At 39.9% G+C, this 18,984-nt stretch overlaps 1 long non-coding RNA gene across 1 annotated transcript; it reads left to right on the top strand.

The window, feature by feature from the left end:
• Nucleotides 1-28: 28 nt before the first annotated feature.
• Nucleotides 29-18,205, top strand: LOC131424324 (uncharacterized). Its single transcript, XR_009227107.1, has 5 exons — nt 29-174; nt 1,366-1,413; nt 1,899-2,031; nt 3,153-3,224; nt 17,480-18,205. It is a non-coding gene; the product is annotated as an uncharacterized LOC131424324 (long non-coding RNA).
• Nucleotides 18,206-18,984: the final 779 nt, after the last annotated feature.

Genomic DNA, 18,984 nt, shown 5'->3' with positions numbered 1-18,984 from the left:
GGGGATGACCAGGATTTGCCTTCCCCACCCCCCTCAGAGCAATGGAGCAGTGTCTGCCTGGTACTGAACCTTCCTCTCTTACCACCTCCCAGTGAGCTAGCCTTAGAGAGGGCATCTAGGGGCCAGTGGGATCGATCATCACTGGACCTCAGAAGAGGCTTGTTCATGGAGCCTGTAAGTTTTTTTGGATCTCTCTTACCTCCTGGAATTAGTGAAGGGAGCATGATTATTGTTGACTCTTTAAAGGAAGAGGATCAGCAGCAAGAGGAGGAGAAAGAGGACAAGGACAAGGAAAGACTATTTAGCCTTGGCTTCCTATTTCTATTGTCTCACAACTGTCATTACCAGGTCATTTTTCTTGATGTCAAATTCCCTGTGTTCTACTACAAATCCAGCTCCCTTTCTTATGCTTCAGATATGGGACAGGTTTCTTGAGCTTAGTTAGTCTTTTACCCCCAAAGAATGTGCTTGGCAAAGTTATAAGGTGGACATCAGGAACTGATGATCATCTCTGCCCAGAGAGGCAAGCATGGAGGAAGAGAATCAGCAACTGATGATCAACACAGGCATCAGGGACAGAGCCAGCATGCAGGACACATCCCTCAGCCTTGTATTGTTCTCTGATTTCCTTGGTGTCACAGGGGAAAGAGAGTATGAAATGAATATGAACTTTTTTCTTACCTTAGACTCAGCTGAGAACTGCACAGTGAGACCAGCATTGACACGAAGTTTCTTATTATTATTAATCTGGGGATAAAATCCAGGGCTGCAAGCATGCTAGGCAAGTACTTTAGCACTGAGTTACATCCCCAGCCCTATTTCCCAATCTTAAAGCAAGAATGCCTCATCAAATAAGAAAAAGGAGAAGGATAGACAATTTAAAGCCAAGCTGTCCAACATGGTAATCACTAGCTACAAAGAGCCATTAAAGTTAGAATTAATTAAAACAAGATAAGATAAAAAATTCAGTTCCTGATTGCATAAGCTGTTTCAAAAGCTCATAGCACCCCAGCTAGTGGTTACCACATTGGACAACACAAATGTAGAGCATTTCTATCATCACAAAAAGTTAGTCAGGCACACAGAAGGTAACATTGGGAAGTAATGGGTAGAAGCATGTGTGGGGCATACATTTTTGCTTTTGTCTGACACAGGCATAACAGGCTAGAAGGATAGATTATAGTTAGCTGAATGTGAAACTTGCTTATTCTTTCTCCCTGCAAGATAGATGAGTTTGGGCATAACTAGGGTTTGGCTAATTTGGAGTCCTAAACTTGAAAGTCAAGGTCAGGGGAGTGAATCTCATGTGAAAAGGAGGCACAATGTATCTGCTGACTTCCTTTCAAGTGGAAATTCTCTTTCCAGAACCCAAGTGGCCTGGGATGCTCTGCCTCCATGATGCATATTCAGTAGGTGAGTCATGCAGAAGATGCTTTTCTAGGCAGGGATGGTAGGGTGTTTGTAATGGTTCAGCACCAGGCCAGCTGTCAAAAGCTAGATGAGAGATCAGGATGGGGGTGGAAGAATGGGAGTGTTGGGATGGTCAGAGTGGATCAGGAACTAGTCAGCCAATCAAAACCCTTTTGGGGAAATCACAACATCTCTGGAAAAAAAAAATCAAAACCAAAAATCCTACCACCTTATTGAATGCTTCCATGTGTCACTCTTCCAATCAATTTATATAGATTAACTCATTTAATCTTCATAACAATAAAACAAACATTAAAATATTTTATTCCTCAAAAAATTGAGGAACAAAAGAGGTAAAGTAACTTGTTCAACTAGGCAGCAACAGAACAGGGATTTCAAGCCAGGCTTTCTAGCCTCAGCATTGGCATCTGTGGCCATTACACTACAGGGCACCTGATGAGTCACCTTACTTCTGTCTGTGCTTTCAGATACCTCATATCTCCTGAAAGAGAATGGATTCCTGGAGCTATGATGAGAAGTCCATTGGATGGCATGGTTATTGAGCAAAGTTGATGTATATAAGAGAAGGGAGAGAAGCCACCAGCAAAATGAAGCCAACAGGTTTGCCACATACAGAAATCTGGGGTGTAGCTGGGCATGGAAGTACATACCTAGAATCCCAGCAACTTGGGAGATTGAGGCAGGAGGATGGCAAGTTCCAGGCCAGTCTGAGCAATTTAGGGAGACCTTATCTCAAAAAATAAAAAATAGGGCTGGGGTTGTGGCTCAGCGGTAGAGTGCTAGCCTTACAGTGTGAAGACCTGGGTTTGATCCTCAGCATCACATAAAAAATAAAATAAAGGTATTTTGTTCAACTACAACTAAAAAATAAATGTTAAAAAAATAAGAGAGAATACACACTAGAATGCACTATCTTGCATTCACAATGAGGAAAGAACATTTGAGAATCTACCAAGAAGTCTGCAATTCAAGGAGGGAGCCCCTCTCACCAGACACTACCCCTGCTGACACACTGATCTTGGACTTTATAGTCTCAGAACTGTGAGAAAATAAATTTCTAAAAATATTAAAAATAAAAAAGGGCTATGACTGTAGCTCAGTGATTGATAGAGTGCCCTTGGGTTCAATCTCCAGTGCCAGGGAAAAAAAAGAATTCCAAGATGTGACTGTGACCACAGAACATTTTAACTTAGTGTCCCCTTGTAGGCATGGGACCTTATGCAACTGTCGTGGTCACATAATAGTTGTGTACTTAAGTTATTCTGGTTAGTCCACTGAGAATAACAGACTACAAAATGTTTCCACTTAGCCAGATGCTTTAGGAGTCCTAGAAAAATAAAAACATGTTTTTGTTTGTTTGTTTTCAGGCTGGGGGTGATCTTGAGTATTTAACCCAGGATGCTCTACCACTGAACTACATCCCCAGCACTATTTAATTTTTAAAATTTATTTATTTTTGTAAATAAATAAATTCTACTGAGGATTGAACTGGCCATTCTGAAACTGGGCAACTGTCACTTTGCTTATCATCTTGGAGCTGAGCTACCTCTCCAACCTTCTTTTTTTTTTAATTTTTTTTAAAGTTATTGATAGACTTTTATTTTATTTACTTATATGCGGTGCTGAGAATCTAATTCAGTGCCTCACACATGCCAGGCAAGTGTGCTACCACTGAACCACAGCTACAGCCCCTCCCCAACCCCTTTTATTTTTATTTTCAGGTAGAGTCTCAGTTGAAGCTCCTTGAACTTTCGATCTTCCTGCTTCAGCCTCCTGAATTGTTGGGATTACAGGTGTGTGCATCACTGTGTCTGGCAGTTTTTTCATTTTTTGTGTGTTCCCCGTTATTATTCTGAAATTCACCAATATTTTCATATTTTCAAGGGAAAGAATTCAGCTTGTTATGAGTCTGATGAAATCAGTTTGCTTCCCTTCCCACCTCACTCCCTAAATAGGAATGGGGTTTTGTGGATTTTAACCAAGTGCTATGGAATGTTGTGTGGAAGAGGCATTAGATAGTTCTGTAGGCCTATCTAAGTCAAATTTCAGCCCAGTCCAAAGATGACTTTCTCCACCAGAGCTGTCCAAGGTGGGAATGGACTGCTGGAGTGAGCTTCCCATTCCTGGATGTTCCCGCCAGCATAGAACAGAAGTTTCTTTAGAATACCCTAAGCTTTCCCCCCACCCCCTTTTTTTAAATCCACTTCTTTTCCTGCTCTTCCATGCCTCCTTTCCATTTCCCTGTCATCTTCACTTTTCACCACTTTGACTGCTGAATCTTGCAGGTAAGGAAGGAGGTGCTCCCAAGTCTGCCCAGCAACACTTCAACCACTTCACCACCAGTAATAGGTTGCAGGGAGGCTTGGGGGCAGGAGAAGAAGCAGCGGTCACAAACCCTCTGAGTGAGGTGTCTGTGCGCGGTGCTTGGAACCTCAGTCCCTACTGGCAAAGCCTTTGTCCTTTTACTTTACACCCTCTGCCCTTGGTTACCTGCTTTTCCGCAGCTGCTTTTTTTCTTTTAATCTGGCCCAGAAGCCTGCATCCTATAGTATTGGAACAGGAAGACCCAGTGGCCATTTTGGCACCCTAGTCCAGTCCCTGGGAGGAGGATCCACATAATGATGGCCCTTCTTTCACTAGAGGCTCCTCGAACATGAGGAATGTGTATTAATGGCTATTTTGAAGCTGCGCAACTGTCCTTTTCCTTATTATCATGAAGCCTGGCAATCACAGTTGATTTTCTTGTTGTGTTTGTTCCCCTAGCAGGGAAAACTATATGAAGGGATTGATTATGTAATCTAGAGTTTCTAGAGCTCTTTAAAGACTTATAATATCCTTATTTCAGAATATAGAGGACCTGGCATCAGCATTTATAATAGGATATTTACTAGAAGCCTGGAATGCTCAGATGCAAATACCTGCTCCACACTTTTCTAGATGATGAAGGAACACTAATTAGCTGTCCTGTAAAAAGACTGGTGAACTCCTGCAGATAGTTTAAAGAAAACTCAGTTTCTTTATCTACAAATGGGGATTATACTGGTCACTTCATGTGACAGATTTCAATGTTTCAATGAGAGGAGGTACATAAAGTGCATAGGTAGGCCTATGTCTGATTCTCCAAAACAAACAAACAAAAAAGCAAAAAAACAACTGTTATACAGAACCTGTACATAGAATGTTCGCCCATAAGGCATACATATGTCTTGTTAGGAATAGAGTAATGAAAATAATGAGGACTGACATAGCCTAGTCTGTTGAAAGAACGAATGATAAATTAAAACATACACCTTTAAATCTCTAGGTTGCGGTTTTGCAAGAAGATACCTTCTTGTATTCTAACACCTCTAGGTCAATATTTACTTATCATTTGTTTGTTTGTTTTGGGGAATGGAACCCAGGGCCTCAAACATGCTAGGCAAGCACCCTACCACTGAGGTCCTAGGTCAATATTTATACTTTTACTTGACCGATCATACCAATTTGTTAACTATCAGTACAAACTATCAGGTTTGTACTTTTCACTTGATTCTTGATTAAGAACTCTGAGTCCTGATGAGCAACTTCAGGTATGTGTGGAAGTCTTCTTTTTTCCTAGTGCTGGGATTCAAACGCAGGTTCTCATGTATGGCAAGGGCTCTACCACTGAACTATATCCCTAGTCCTCTGGAGAAGTATTGGAGAGTCAGGAGAGAACCACACAAAACAGCTTTGGTTGCTTTTCGAGGGTCAGATACTGAGTTGTGTAGGGCCTCACCAAGGCTGACCTCAAACTTGCAATCCTCCTGCCTTAACCTCCTGAGTTGCTGGGATTACAGGTGTGTGCTGCCGTGACTGCCTGAGTTAGTGCCTTTCCTCCATCTTTCTTTACTTTCCCTTAGTGGTTTTACTCATGTCCACTTCCACAGCTTCCAAGATTCTAAAAAGCCAGGACCTGAATCCTCCTTCCTGTGTCATTTTCCTTTCTGCTCCAGAAAGAGGACACATTGATTTTTCTCACCAGTGGCAATCCATCATCTCTTTATATCTGTTAGATGCTTCTGGACTTACAGCACTCAGCTCTGGGGGTTACTCAATAATCTTCCCAGTGTCAGACATGAAAACTGATTTTAAAATATTGAACACAACCAAGATTTAAAAATATTGAACATAACCAAGTTAAATCACACTTAGTCATTTTTCACAACAGCCGTTTTGATTAATCAGAGTAATTTGGTTTCCATTTGCCCTTGGTTCTCTGCAGCATTCTGAATGGTTGGTATTGGCAAGTCAATGGATAAAGAAGGCATGTGAGTGTAGCTGGTTATTGTGGGGTACACCTGTAATCCCAGCCATTTCAGAGGCTGAAACAGAAAAAATGGCAAGTTCCAGACCAGCTTGAGCAACTTTGTGAGACCCTATCTCAAAATAAAATTTAAAAAGGGCTGGGATGTATCCCTATGGTAGAGCACTGCCTAGCATGCATGAAGCCCTGGGTTCAATCCCTAGTACCTCTTAAAAACAAACAAAAAAACTCACACATAGTTACAGGTTTATCCCATAAAAGTTCTTGTGGAAGGCAAAAAAAACCTCTGTTATGTTAAGTTATATGTATATTTGCCTGTAATTTTTAAAATATGCTTCTTGACACTGTTGATTCAGTTACTGGTTTAGTAATACCATAAGGCTTGAACTGGTTTAATATGTTACTACTGTCACTCAGAGAAGCAGGAGAACTTTGTAAGGAGCCTGGTAAACTGTAAAGGAACTCAAACCCTTAAAATTTGTGGGTGGAGTTGAATGTGGATATGTGGGTGATTAGGGGTGGGCACAGTGATCTAGGATTTGTTCTGGTTATCCTTCTGGGATGGCCTTGAGACATTTACAGGCATTTCAACTAGCCCAGCACAGCTTTCTGCTTAATTGGGGTTCCTCAGGGCTGTATACTATTATATTCAAATCAAGGCCAGGAGACTTCCTTGAGGCTCACCAGAAATGGAGTATTTACTTTTTATTGCGCTCACTGCTTGACATATTTTCACAGTGAGCATATGGCCTTTATAATAATGATTTTTTAAAAAACAAACAAACTTGAAAAAGCATTTGTTCCTTAGAAATGGTCAATTTCTGAAGAGATCTAAGCTTCCTTTGTAACTAGTGCCATCTAATGGTTAAGGTAAGTTATTGCTCTGAATTTGGTCACAGGCACAGGGAAGGATGCTGGAAAATTCAACATTCATTGAAATGCCAAAGGGGAGGGGGAGACACAGCATACAAAAATCACTCCCTAAAATTGTACACAGTTTAGGGAGCCGGGGTTGTGGATCAGTGGTAGAGCGCTTGCCTAGCATGCAGGAGGCACTGGGTTTGATCCCCAGTACCACATAAAAATAAATTAAAAAAAAAAAAAGATATTGTGTCCATCTATAACTAAAATTAAAAAAGTTGTACACAGTTTTTACTTGCTGAAATAGTAACACTCCAATTCACTCACCTCTAAGGACATCCAAGGACTTGGTGGTAAAACATACCATTTGAATGCCAATTGAAGGAGTACTAATTTGTGTTCATTTGAAATTTTTACATTCTTAAGCATGTTTCTACCATTGTATCTGTTTCTCACAGCAGTATGTTAGATAATCAGATAAACTAATTTTATTCTCACTTTAAGAAACCAAGGCCAGAGGGGATATAATGAGTCAGCCAGGTGATTACTGTCATAGCAAGATCCAGGACCCAAGGTTACCCAACTGGCCTGATTTTCCAGGTGTTTATGCTATAGGATATCTCTCCTATATCTATCGTGAGGTACCGGAGAGTAATCCAAGGGGAAGGGGAATTAATTATTTTTCTCTTATTTGTATTCTGCTCTATAATATAAATTTCTTTCCCAGAGTGGTTGCACTAATATATATTCATGCTAACAGCATATATATCAGACTTCATTGTCAACACTTGATTTTATCAGATTTTTTTTTTTTTTACCTTTTTGTATTTAACAAACCCTTAGTGAGTAAAATAGTATTTCATTTATTTTGTTTGTCAGAGCTAACAATTTTTGAGAGCCCCTGTGGGCTAGGCACTTTTACATACATGAGTATCTCCTATAATCCCCATAGCAACACCAGGAAGTACATATTATTATTCCTATTTAAGAATGGGGAAAGTGAGGTACTAAGAGGCTAAAGCAATGCTTGGTAAATCTTAGAGTGCTTGTAGTGGGGTACATATTGACTATTACAGGACTACGGTCTGGAGCAGCATTCAGAGATGGTGAAGACCCAAGAATCTGAGTATAGGATTTGGAAAGGAGGTTCCTGAAAGAAAAAGGAGAGCATCTTTCAGCTTGCTGCTTCTGACATCTTGGTTATTGGTGGAGGGAAGTGAGAAAGTACATATTCTGGGCTGGGAAATTCAAAAGACTCCATATTTCTGTTTCTAAATCAACCACAAAAATTCAATAAATGCCTCCTATGCTTGTAACACTATACACAAACATTTTTTTCCCTTGATTTCCCTGTGTCTTAGAGGCCTGGATCATATCTATGAATTTCTCTCTCATAAAAAATTACTATTTTTTTTTTTCAGTGTATAGAGTACTTTATCTTGGTTAAGGCTCATGATATTGGCTTTTTTTTTTTTTGCACTGGGGACGGAACCCAGGGCCTTGTACGCGCTAGGCAATGCTCTGCTACTGCATGACATCCTCAGGCCTTTTTATTTTGAGATAGGGTCTTGCTAAATTGCCCAGACTGGCCTTGAGTTTGCAATCCTGCCGCATCAGCCTTAGCCTTCCCCCAGGCTTCCAAGTAGTTGGGATTATAGGCAGATGCCATTTGGCCTGATCTTTTTTATTTTTTAATAGGTAAGGAAACTGAAAATCAGAGAGGGTAAGTTGCTCACTATAATGGCTGCTGCTTCTAGGATGCTGCAGCAGATTTGATTCTAGTGTTTTTTGTTTGTTTTGTACTGGGGATTGAACCTAGGGGTGCTTTACCACTGAACTATATCTCCAATACCCTCCCACACACACCTTTTTGAGACAAGGTCTCACTAAATTCCTCAATCTTGTGATCCTCCTACCTCTGCCTCCTGAGTTGCTGGGATTACAGGCCTGCACCACTCTGTCTAGCTGATTTTAGATTTGTTTGTTTGTTTGTTTGCTTGCTTGCTTGTTTTGTGGTGCTGGGGATCAAACCCAGAACATCAATCATGCTAGGAAAGTGCTATTCCCCCAGCCCTCTAGTTTGTTTTTTTTTTTTTTTCATTTTTCTGGAATAAATGAACCTAAATTGCATTGTCTAAGAAACAATTACATAACTGAGAAAAGTGGGCAAGTCAATAACCTATTCATTCCCCTCCCCACAAGTAAGGAAACACAACCCTCAGCATTCTCTTTACTTCTCCACTGAAAATACATGTGAAAAAGACTACATATAAATAAACAGGCTAGACTATAGGTGTACTTTACAATGTGGTATAAAAATTTCTTATAACTATGTTTTTATAAATTGAATAATCTACATTTCATCTGATAAACCTGAAGTTTGATAAATAGAAATTTATTCTATTATAAATCTCTTTGAAACAAAGTAATTCTATTTCTAATTTACATTTATTGGACTCACTCAAAGACACATCCACCCTGCCCTTGAATTAAAAGCAAACTGATTCTCTGAAAAAAGTTCCAAACTTTTTCTTCTCTAAGACTGAAATAACTTCAAGATAGAATTTGGGGCTAGGATTGTGGTTCAGTGGTAGACTGCCTGCCTAGCATGCATGAGGCACTGGGTTTGATCCCCAGCATCACATAAAAAACCTAAATAAACAAAATAAAGGTATTGTGTCCATCTACAACTAAAAATATAAATATATAAAAAATAATTTGGAGATAGTGTGAGACCCGTTAGTGCCCAGAGGAGAAAATCTCTCAGGAGTTAAAATCAAGAACAGTTTCAGAAGGCCGGCTTATCGCAGTTTGAAACATTTTCATTGTCCTCTCTCACGAGTTCATTCATCCTCCCTCCCACACATTAACCCCAGCTCACTTTGTACTCTTGGGTCATAGGCCTCAAGAATTAGGGGCAACATTACCCCCAATCTCCTTAGAAAAATGTTGATAAGAAGCTAATAGATTCAGGGACACTTGCTTGGTACATTCCCCCTGCTGTTTTATGTTTTCCCCCTGGTGGCTTCACTTGGGTTGGGCATGGCAAGTCTTCAGTTCTAGAATTTAGGGAAGAAGCACAGGAGGAGGATGAAAGAAGACTCCTTGGCCAGTCTGCCTTGTTGGTGACTTGACAGCAACCAGAGACAAGAAAGTAAAGTTTCCTTTTATGGTCCATCAGATTATGATATCCTTTTTTTTTTTTATACTCTATCATCCTACTTGTAGTTATCTGGACAGAATAAAAGTTGGCTCCAGGCACAGATGGAAATTCTCCCCCTGCATCCCTAATTTCATAGCAAGATCTTAGGATAAAGATCAAGGAGAATGATCCTTGGATGGACGCTATAAGAGAGCAAGCAGAGGGCTGGGGTAGAGCTCAGTGGTAGAGCGCTTGCCTAGCATGTGTTGAGGAACTGGGTTTAATCCTTAGCACTGCATAAAAATAAATAAATAAATAAGGCTGGGGATATAGCTCAGTTGGTAGAGTGCTTGCCTTACATGCACAAAGCCCCAGTATGCATGCATGCATGCATGCATGTATGCATAAATAAATAAACAAACAAAATAAAGATATTGTGTCCATCTATAACTAAAAAAAATATTTAAAAAAATAAAGAGAGTGCAAGAAGAGTGATAAGACCCTCTTCCTAGTAATAGCTGGCTGTACTAGTAGTCCAACTTGTGTTACCATTACTGCTGCCATATGGAGTAGAACTTATGCAAGCACTAGAAATCTTAACTGCATAGCCACTGGAGGACTCATGGGCAGTGGAGGGGGATGCACAGAATTCCTGCTGGGCCTAATGCTGGTGAGGAAGCTTCCTTGGCTGAGTAGTAAGATAAGGATATGGGGCACACAAACATCATTGACAACAAAGTGACAACATCTACAAATAGGGTGAATAAATAAAGATGAAAAGAAAATGCAGATAAATGCTAGATAAGTATCTGAAGAGGACTCTGTCTGCAACCCAGCCAAAGCCCTGCTCTATGGCAGGGTGAATCTATTCCCAACAAAACTCTTACCAGGTAATGATTACCCAGTGTATTCATCCACAGCAGCATCAAATATGCACAGAGGACTCTTGAGAAGACAGACCCCTGGATGACTTGGAGATGCTTCCCAAAGCTGCCCATTGAGCTGAGCAGGATCTCTGGAGCCAGTGTCTTCATCTTTGCTTATTATATGTAAGACATAGGACAGATTATTAAACATGTGTTGAGTTCCATTCTACCCACTTATGAAATGGAGGTAATAATATCGATGTCAGAGAATGTCATAAGGAGCCAAACAATCTACACACCCCAAACAGGTTATAGCAAAATAAATGCTATTATTTTTATACAGTATCTTGTGTGCAGAATGTGTCACTATTAAGAACCATAGAAAAAGCTTTCCATTTCACCAACACCTAGCAGGATTTTGACAAATAATACCTTTGACAAAGAACTACCTGGTTGCACTATTTGTTACATTTAGATCTACACAGAAACAGAATACTTTAATGGTGAATAATTTACAAAGAACTCTCTTTCTCTCTTGTAATTCTTTCAACTCTTTCTCCACTTGTCAGACAAGAAGACAAAAGCTCAGAACATTTATAGGAGGCTAATAGTTTTGGAAAGTGGTGTGAAAACTAATCTTTGAGTCTGAAAAGCATTTTGGTTGGTTGATCTTTGTGTGTGTGTATGTGTGTGTGTGTGTGTGTGTGTGTGGTGCTGGGGATTAAATTTATTGTCTTATGCATGCAAGGCAAGCACTATCAACTGAGCTATATCCCCAGCCCTGGTTGGTTGCTCTTTTATTAAGCTTCTAACCAGGTGACAGGTACCTCACAGCTCTTGTAGTGGGCAACACATCCAAGGTTCTTGCCCTCGTGGAAGTTAGTGCCAGTCAGAAGGGAAGATATTAAATAAATTATTCCGGGGCTGGGGATGTGGCTCAAGCGGTAGCGCGCTCTCCTGGCATGCGTGTGGCCCGGGTTCGATCCTCAGCACCACATACAAACAAAGATGTTGTGTCTGCCGAAAACTAGAAAATAAACATTAAAATTCTCTCTTCTCTCTTAAAATAAATAAATAAATAAATAAATAAATAAATAAATAAATAAATAAATAATTCTGTAATTATTTTAACTACCACTAAGTTTTTTGGTTTGTTTGTTTTTTGTAATGCTGGGGATCAAACCCAGGGCCTTCTGCATACTAGGCAAATGCTCTATTCTACGGAACTACATCCTTGGTTACTGAGATAAAGGTTTTTTTCTTTTTGAGTAGCAGGGATTGAACTCAGGCGCACTTAACCACTGAGCCACATCCCTAGATCTATTTTGTATTTTATTTACAGACAGGGTCTCATTGAGTTGCTTAGCACCTCGCTTTTGCTGAGGCTGGCTTTGAACTCACAATCCTCCTGTCTCAGCCTCTTGAGCCACTGGGAATACAGGCATGTGCAGGCTGAGATAAAGGTTTTGAATGATGTGTACTATGAGGGTGGCTAGAAGGATGTGGGGTATCAGGGGTCTAATTCCCTGGAGAATTCAGGAAAAGTTTCATTGAGGTGACATTTAAGCCATTAGAGAGATGCTGTCTCAAAATCAAAAGGACTGAGGAGGTAGCTCAGAAGTAGAACACTTCCTTAGCATGTGTTCTGGGTTCACATGAAGATGGCTTGAGGAAGAGGCTGAGGAGGGCATATCCAGACAGAGAGAACTAGTGTGCTTGGTTGCTGAGTTGAAAGTATTTGAGCAAGTCTAACGAACTGCAATTGGGCCAGGCCTGGTAGCACAGGCCTATAATGCCAGCAATTAAGGGGAGGTTCACAAGTTCCAGGCCATCCTGGGCAATTTAGTGACACCCTGTCTCAAAATATAAAAATGAAAGGAATGGGGATGTAGCTCAGTGGCAGAGTGCCTCTGGGTTCAAACTCCAGTACCAGGAAAATAAACACACAAAACAATCTGCAATCAGGCCAGAATGGCTAGAGCATAGCCAGCAAGGGAGACCTGGCTTTGAGATCCAGCTCTGCTATTTATTGGCCATGGGACTTTGGGCAGGTCCTTTATCTGAGCTTTAGTCTTCTTGTCTGAGAAGTGGAGATATTGCCATACAGAAACAGCTGAAACAATTAGGAGAATGTGAGAGTTCTTTGTAAATTATGCACCATTAAGGTATTCTGTTTCTGTGCAGATCTAAGTGTAACAAATACTGAAAGCATCTGAAGGTGTGTGTGAGTCATGCGGGCTTTTTAGAATTTCAGAATGATGGTTTGGAAAGATAGGGAAGGAAGAGTAAATTCAGCAGGTGTTTGTTTACTCTCAATTGCTAAAAGAAGCTCTTGCTTCACATCTGTTCCTGGCTTTCTCCTCTGCTAGGATCCAAATGGTGTATGTTATTCTCTAGGATAGTGCAGGACCCATCTGCCCTGGTGTAATAGGGTCATGGGTATGGATGCAATTAGATTTTCATTTAAGGCCTGATGGAATCCTTGCTGGCAGTTTGATGGTATTTTCATGGATAGAATTTCCAGTCTTTTGCCTCAAATTTGTTCATTTGACTCCAAAACATTGATTTGTAAATATCTTCTCATGTTTGTAAACTTAGTTCCACACATTTTTTTTTTCTTTCTTTCAGTACTGGGGATTGAACCCAGAACACATGCTAAGCAAGTGTTCTACTTCTGAGCTACCTCCTCAGTCCTTTTGATTTTATTTTGAGACAGCATCTCTCAAATTGCTCAGGCTGGCATGAAAGTTTAGATCTTCTTGCCTTAGCCTTTGGAGTAACTGGGATTGCAGGCATAGGTCACCATGCCCAGCCCACACATCCTTTTTCTGCAATTCTGCAATTTTCAATATGCTGAAAACTTAAAGTTTTGTTTCTAACACATTTGGTGGCAAAATCTGGCCCGACATACATTCATTTTGTGGAAAAACCAAATGTGAAGCTATTGTAGTCTTTGTGTACACCAAAAGTCTTACCTTTAATACAGAAATATAATTGTGCTTATTGTGGGCTTCAGATCTGCATACCTGTATTAAGTGATGAATTTTTCAGCATCCTGTAAACTTCTCATAGAAAAATCTGGGCAGTGCATCTTTTTACTCTGAGTATTATTTGCCTAGTGTGCTTTGAACAAATGAACAATCATTATAGGTACCTCTGTTGAACACAATGAAAGAGAGAAATCTGTTACAATAAAATAAACAAATGAAAACTCTACCAATCAACTGCACATGCTATGATACATATGCTTTTCAGATTGGGAATAATTATATATATTTATATCAATATACAATTAATTATTTATTTAATTAAACGCAATACTTTTAAATTTTGAATTCTTAAAATAATCTAATTTTTTAATAGTTACGATAGTAGCAATTTCATATAACTTGTGTTTATGTGAATCGAATCATTTCTGTTAACTTGACCTCATGTACCTCAAATTGTAGAAGAAGAGACAAATAAGCTTACTACTTTCCTTTTTATTGCTTAGGTTAATTACATTGTGTTCATTCACTTATATAAGGGTTTACTTATGGCTACGCTCAGTGGCATATACCTATAATCCCAGGGACTTGGAACACTGAGATGAGAGGATTACAAATTCACAGCCATCCTCAGTATTAAATAAATAAATAAATAATAGTTTACTTATGGAGAAATTATTTATAGAGACAATTCACAGTGTCAAGTTTGCAATCTGTTTATTGACTCTGAGTACTCTTAAGATGGTGGCAGAGATACTGGGCATCTTGTCAGTGGGGAAGGTCACTGTTAGAACAGGTATTATCACAATGTGGCTTTTTTATTTTACTGAAGCTTTGTGAATTTCAGACAAGGGTCTCCTTTACATGCCTGTGCAGATGTAATAGCAATAACTTTGTAATTTCCTGTCCCTGTACTAAGACAAAGAACCAAGACTAAAAGTGTCAAGAATTGTACACCTGCTATGCTTTGAATGTTTGTGTCTGTTCCCTGAATTAGTTTGTTGAAACCCAATTCCCAATGAGATGGTATTAAAAGGTGGGACATTTTGGGAGGTGATCAGTGTCCTTATAAAGAGGCCCCTGGGAGCTTGTGTGCCCCTTCCACCTGTGAGGACAGAGCTAGAAGGCACCATCTGAGGCAGTGGACTCTCACCGGACAGAATCTGCTGGTGCCTTGAGGATAAGAGTTACAGCTTGTAGAAATGTCATTAATAAATTTCTATTTTTTTAAGGTACCCAATCTAAGACATTTTGTTATAGTGGCCCAACAGACTAAGATAAAAACCAAACTAGAATTGTGCATGAAGAACAATTGAGGGGATTTGGTAGAGATTTTCCTCAATCCTTTTTGTTCTTCTGGCCCAGTCATTGGTCATTCTTCCCTCCCTCCCTCCCTCCCTCCCTTCCTTCCTTCCTTTCTTTCTTTTTGAGCTAGGGAATGAACCCAGGGCCTAGTGCTTGCAAGTCAAGCACTCTATCAACTCAGTTATATCCAAATCCCTGGCTCAGTCATTCTGAGTGCCTACTTCTATCAAGAAAGGAAGAAAGAAAACACACAAATGAAAAATGAGGGGAAGAGTTAAATAGGAAAGTGTTAGTGATAGTAAAATATGATGAAAAGAGTTTAAGCCCTTATTATAAAGCCAGAGTGACCCTAGAGTCTAAATAACTTCAGTGTTCACCCCCCCCCCGTACTAGGGCTAGAACCCAGGGCACTCTACCACTGAGCTACATCTTCAGCCTTTTCTGTTTTTTATTTTGAGGTAGGGCCTTGATAATTTGCTGAAGTTGTCCTTGAATTGAGATTCTCCTGCCTCAGCCTTGTGAGTCTCTGAGATTGGCTCAATGTTTGATATTTATAACACCTTTGCCTCATACATTTTTCTAAATAGCAAGAGCTGTGTAGAGGAACTGGGGATGTTATCCAGTGGTAGAACACTTGCCTAACATGCACAAGACCGTGGGTTTGATCTCCACCACAGTGTATATGTGGTGGGTGCTAAGTAGGTTAGATAACTGTTCCTGAAGACAGGAACCTCAATAGGACAGGACACATATATCTTCTGTTCATAAACTGGCCACTGTTACTTCAAGTGAGAAAGCAGCAGGGAAGTATAGACAGAAGAACAGTATGAGTTTTGATAGAGAATGCCTTGTGGTGGGTACTGGTGAGAGTCTTAAAATTAAATCTCTGAATTCAGTGCAAAGAATTTAGAAATAGACTAACGGACTTGAGATCAGGTATTGACTCTGTTAACTTTATAGTTGTGTGACTTCTGACTTGCTTTTTTTCTCTAAATCATAGTTTACTTAGCTCCAAATTAAGTACATGAATATCTACTTTGTGTGAGAATTAAATTAGATGTTCCCTGAAGAGTACCTAGCATCTAGCTGATCATCAATAAGTTGAACTACTTTGATTAATATATTTTCAGGGCTCTGCAATATTAATTTCTGGGCTATAGGCTCTCAGGGGTAGGCAGAAGATTAGGCAGAAAAGAGGAAGAAGGAAAGTATGGGAAATAAAATGAACAAAATTAGCCATTCTCAAGCAATCTGAATAGGAGCTCCACCATTTCCATACACCACAGTAAAACTCTAAAAGCAGATGGCATTGCCAAATGCACAAAGTTTTGAGAGGAGGATAGGATCCAGCCCAGGGAACTTTCTAGAAGAGAAAAGTTTTGTTTGATGTGAAGGAAAAGAAGGAAGTGGAGGGCTGGAGGTATAACTCAGTGGAAGAGCACTTGCCTAGCTGTGAGAGGTCCTGGGTTCCATCTCTAGCACCATATCATCCCCTCCCCCCAACAAAAACAAATTGGCTCTGGGGAGGGTAGAGTCAGGATACTGAAGTAGGGTGGTGGTGGTGATGGTAAGGAGGACCTCAATAAATGTTCTAAGAAATAGGACCAGGAATCCTGAAAGTGACATTGGAAAATGAAGAAGTGTGAAAGGAGAAAATTAAAGCTACTGGTGGATTTAAAGGGTGAGCAGTTTGTACTGTGAGCATAATTGGAGCCCCTGTCTGCAGTCTCAGATGCCTCTGTCCCAGTGAATAATAGATTTTGGTTACATTGATTCAACTTGCATGGGAAGGTTTTTAAAAATAAATTCTAAAAATGATTTGTAATTTTCACACTTGTGAAAATTTTGAACAAATGTTGAACAAAAAAGTTATACAATAATTCATAACCCAGGGGCAATGATCTATTTTCTTCTAGCGTTTTTTAAATTTTTTTTATTAGTTGCTCAAAACATTACAATGATCTTGACATATCATACATTTGATTCAAATGGGGTACGTAATCAATCTTATTTTTCTGCGTGTACAGATCGCAGGATCACATTGGTTATACAGCCACATTTATACATAGGGCCATACTAGTGTCTATTGTATTGTGCTGCCCTTCTATCCCCCCCTCCCCCTTACACCATCTTATATGTAATTTTGCATAACAATGAGGGTCTTCCGTGCAATTCCCCTTCTCTCTCCCATTTCCACGCACCTCTCATCCCTATTTAATGGTAATCTTCTTCTCATGCTCTTCCTCCCTGCTCTGTTTTGGGTTGCCCCCCTTATATCAAAGAAGACATTCTGCATTTCTTATAGCTTTTTAACATCTGTATTTACCATAGTTGTACATATCCCATATCTTATCTCCCCTCCCCCAAATTCTCACACTTTCCCATATCAATATCATTTGATACTCTTTCAGACATGTTTTCAAAACTGTTCATTTGAATGGGCACATTCTAATTTATGGAGTCAGTGTTTGTGATTTGGACATTGATGTTGTTTCCTTTTCTGATTTAGCATCAGCAGTATGGCAATGAATATCACTGAACTTTCAATTTCATGGACTATCTTTTCAAGGAAGAGTCTTTTCTTTTATATCCCTCATTCCAGGAAAGACTTCAGGGAAGCCAGAAACAAGTTGCAAGAATGAATGACCAGATAAGGTAGGTGTGTGTGTGTGTGTGTGTGTGTGTGGTATTGGGGTTTGAACCCAGGGACGCTCTACTGGCTACATTCCTGGCTCTTTATTTTATTTTATTATTAATTTTTTTAGATGTTTATAGACCTTTATTTTATTTTTATATGCGGTAGTGAGATTCGAACCCATTGCCTCACACATGCAAGGCAGTGTGCTACCTCTGAGCCTGAGCCCCAGCCCCCTTTATTTAATTTTTAATTTTCTTTTTTTGATGCTAGGGATTGAACCCAGGGCTTTTTGCATGTGAGGCAAGCACTCTACCATCTGAGCTATATCCTCAGCCCTTTATTTTTAAGACAAGGTCTAAGTTGCCCAGGCTGGTCTTGAACTTGTGATCCTCCTGCTTCAATCCCTGAAGTGTGGGATTATAGGTGTGTAACTCTATGCCTGGCTAGATAAGGCTCTTGAAAGCTGGTTTGTGGCTCCTGGGAGTTCACATGCTCAGGTACTCCCCTGTAGAATGGACTGCTGAGTCTAGGAAGTGAGTACTCTGAGCAAACAGGAGCACTGAGGGATAGTGTACTGCCAGACAGACAGACCAGTCTGCAGAGTGGGCAGTCAGGAAACTTCCCCAAGCAATATGGGAAACTTCTCATCATCATGACATTTTCCCTGGTGTTAATAATTTTAACTTAGTTGATAACTATATTTATTTGGTTCTGTCCTGCTGAGAGGACAGGCTACTCAGAGGAGGGTGACTATCATTTTGAGTAGTTAGAAATCCTTCCCATTGTCTTCTGTTCTTTTCTAGTTCAATGGCTCTCAACCTCTCCCTAGAGAACATTCTGAAACTTCAGGTTTCCTTTCTGTAATTACAGTGGTGGAGGGGGGCACTATTGTCATTTATTGGCAGGGCATGGGCATAAGCTATTCTTCAAAGCACAGTTTGCACAATGAAGAGTTGTCCTTCATCCAGATTCTCAGAAGTCTCCTAGGACATTCATGTACGTAAAAACTCATGTTTAATTATCTGAGTCTAGAACTTAATACAATTTAAAAAAAAAATTGGTCTAAATATAAGTGAACTTTCTAGGAATGCAATTACTGTTCTGTGTGAATGTAGAGAAGATTGACTTCGCTACCAGGAGTTGCTCAACATTTCATTAAGTCTTTTCATTGATGGCAACATGCTGGAGGTAGTTGAGTCACCGTCTCTGCACCTGTATTAGCTTGTGTTGGTAGCAGTTACATCTCTGTGAATCTATGGATGGGTGCAAGCATCCCCCTGCATGTAGTGAAGCTGGGCCCTGCACTCACACATTAAAATAATATTTATGTTATTTTATTACAAGTAACTGTTCTTTCATCCCCCCTTTATATTACAGCTAGGGAAGCATTGTGATTTTTTTTTAAGTCATGTATGTAGGGAAGTTATACCATCTATGAATTTCAATTCATGATGGGAAGAGGGTCATTA

Source organism: Marmota monax, unplaced genomic scaffold (assembly GCF_021218885.2).
Source record: "Marmota monax isolate L192 unplaced genomic scaffold, Marmota_monax_Labrador192_F-V1.1 WCK01_AAM20220418_F8-fsc00393, whole genome shotgun sequence".
NCBI classification, from domain to species: Eukaryota; Metazoa; Chordata; class Mammalia; order Rodentia; family Sciuridae; genus Marmota; species Marmota monax.
The sequence above is the reverse complement of the archived record's forward strand: the minus strand, read 5'-3'. Positions and strand labels throughout refer to the sequence as shown.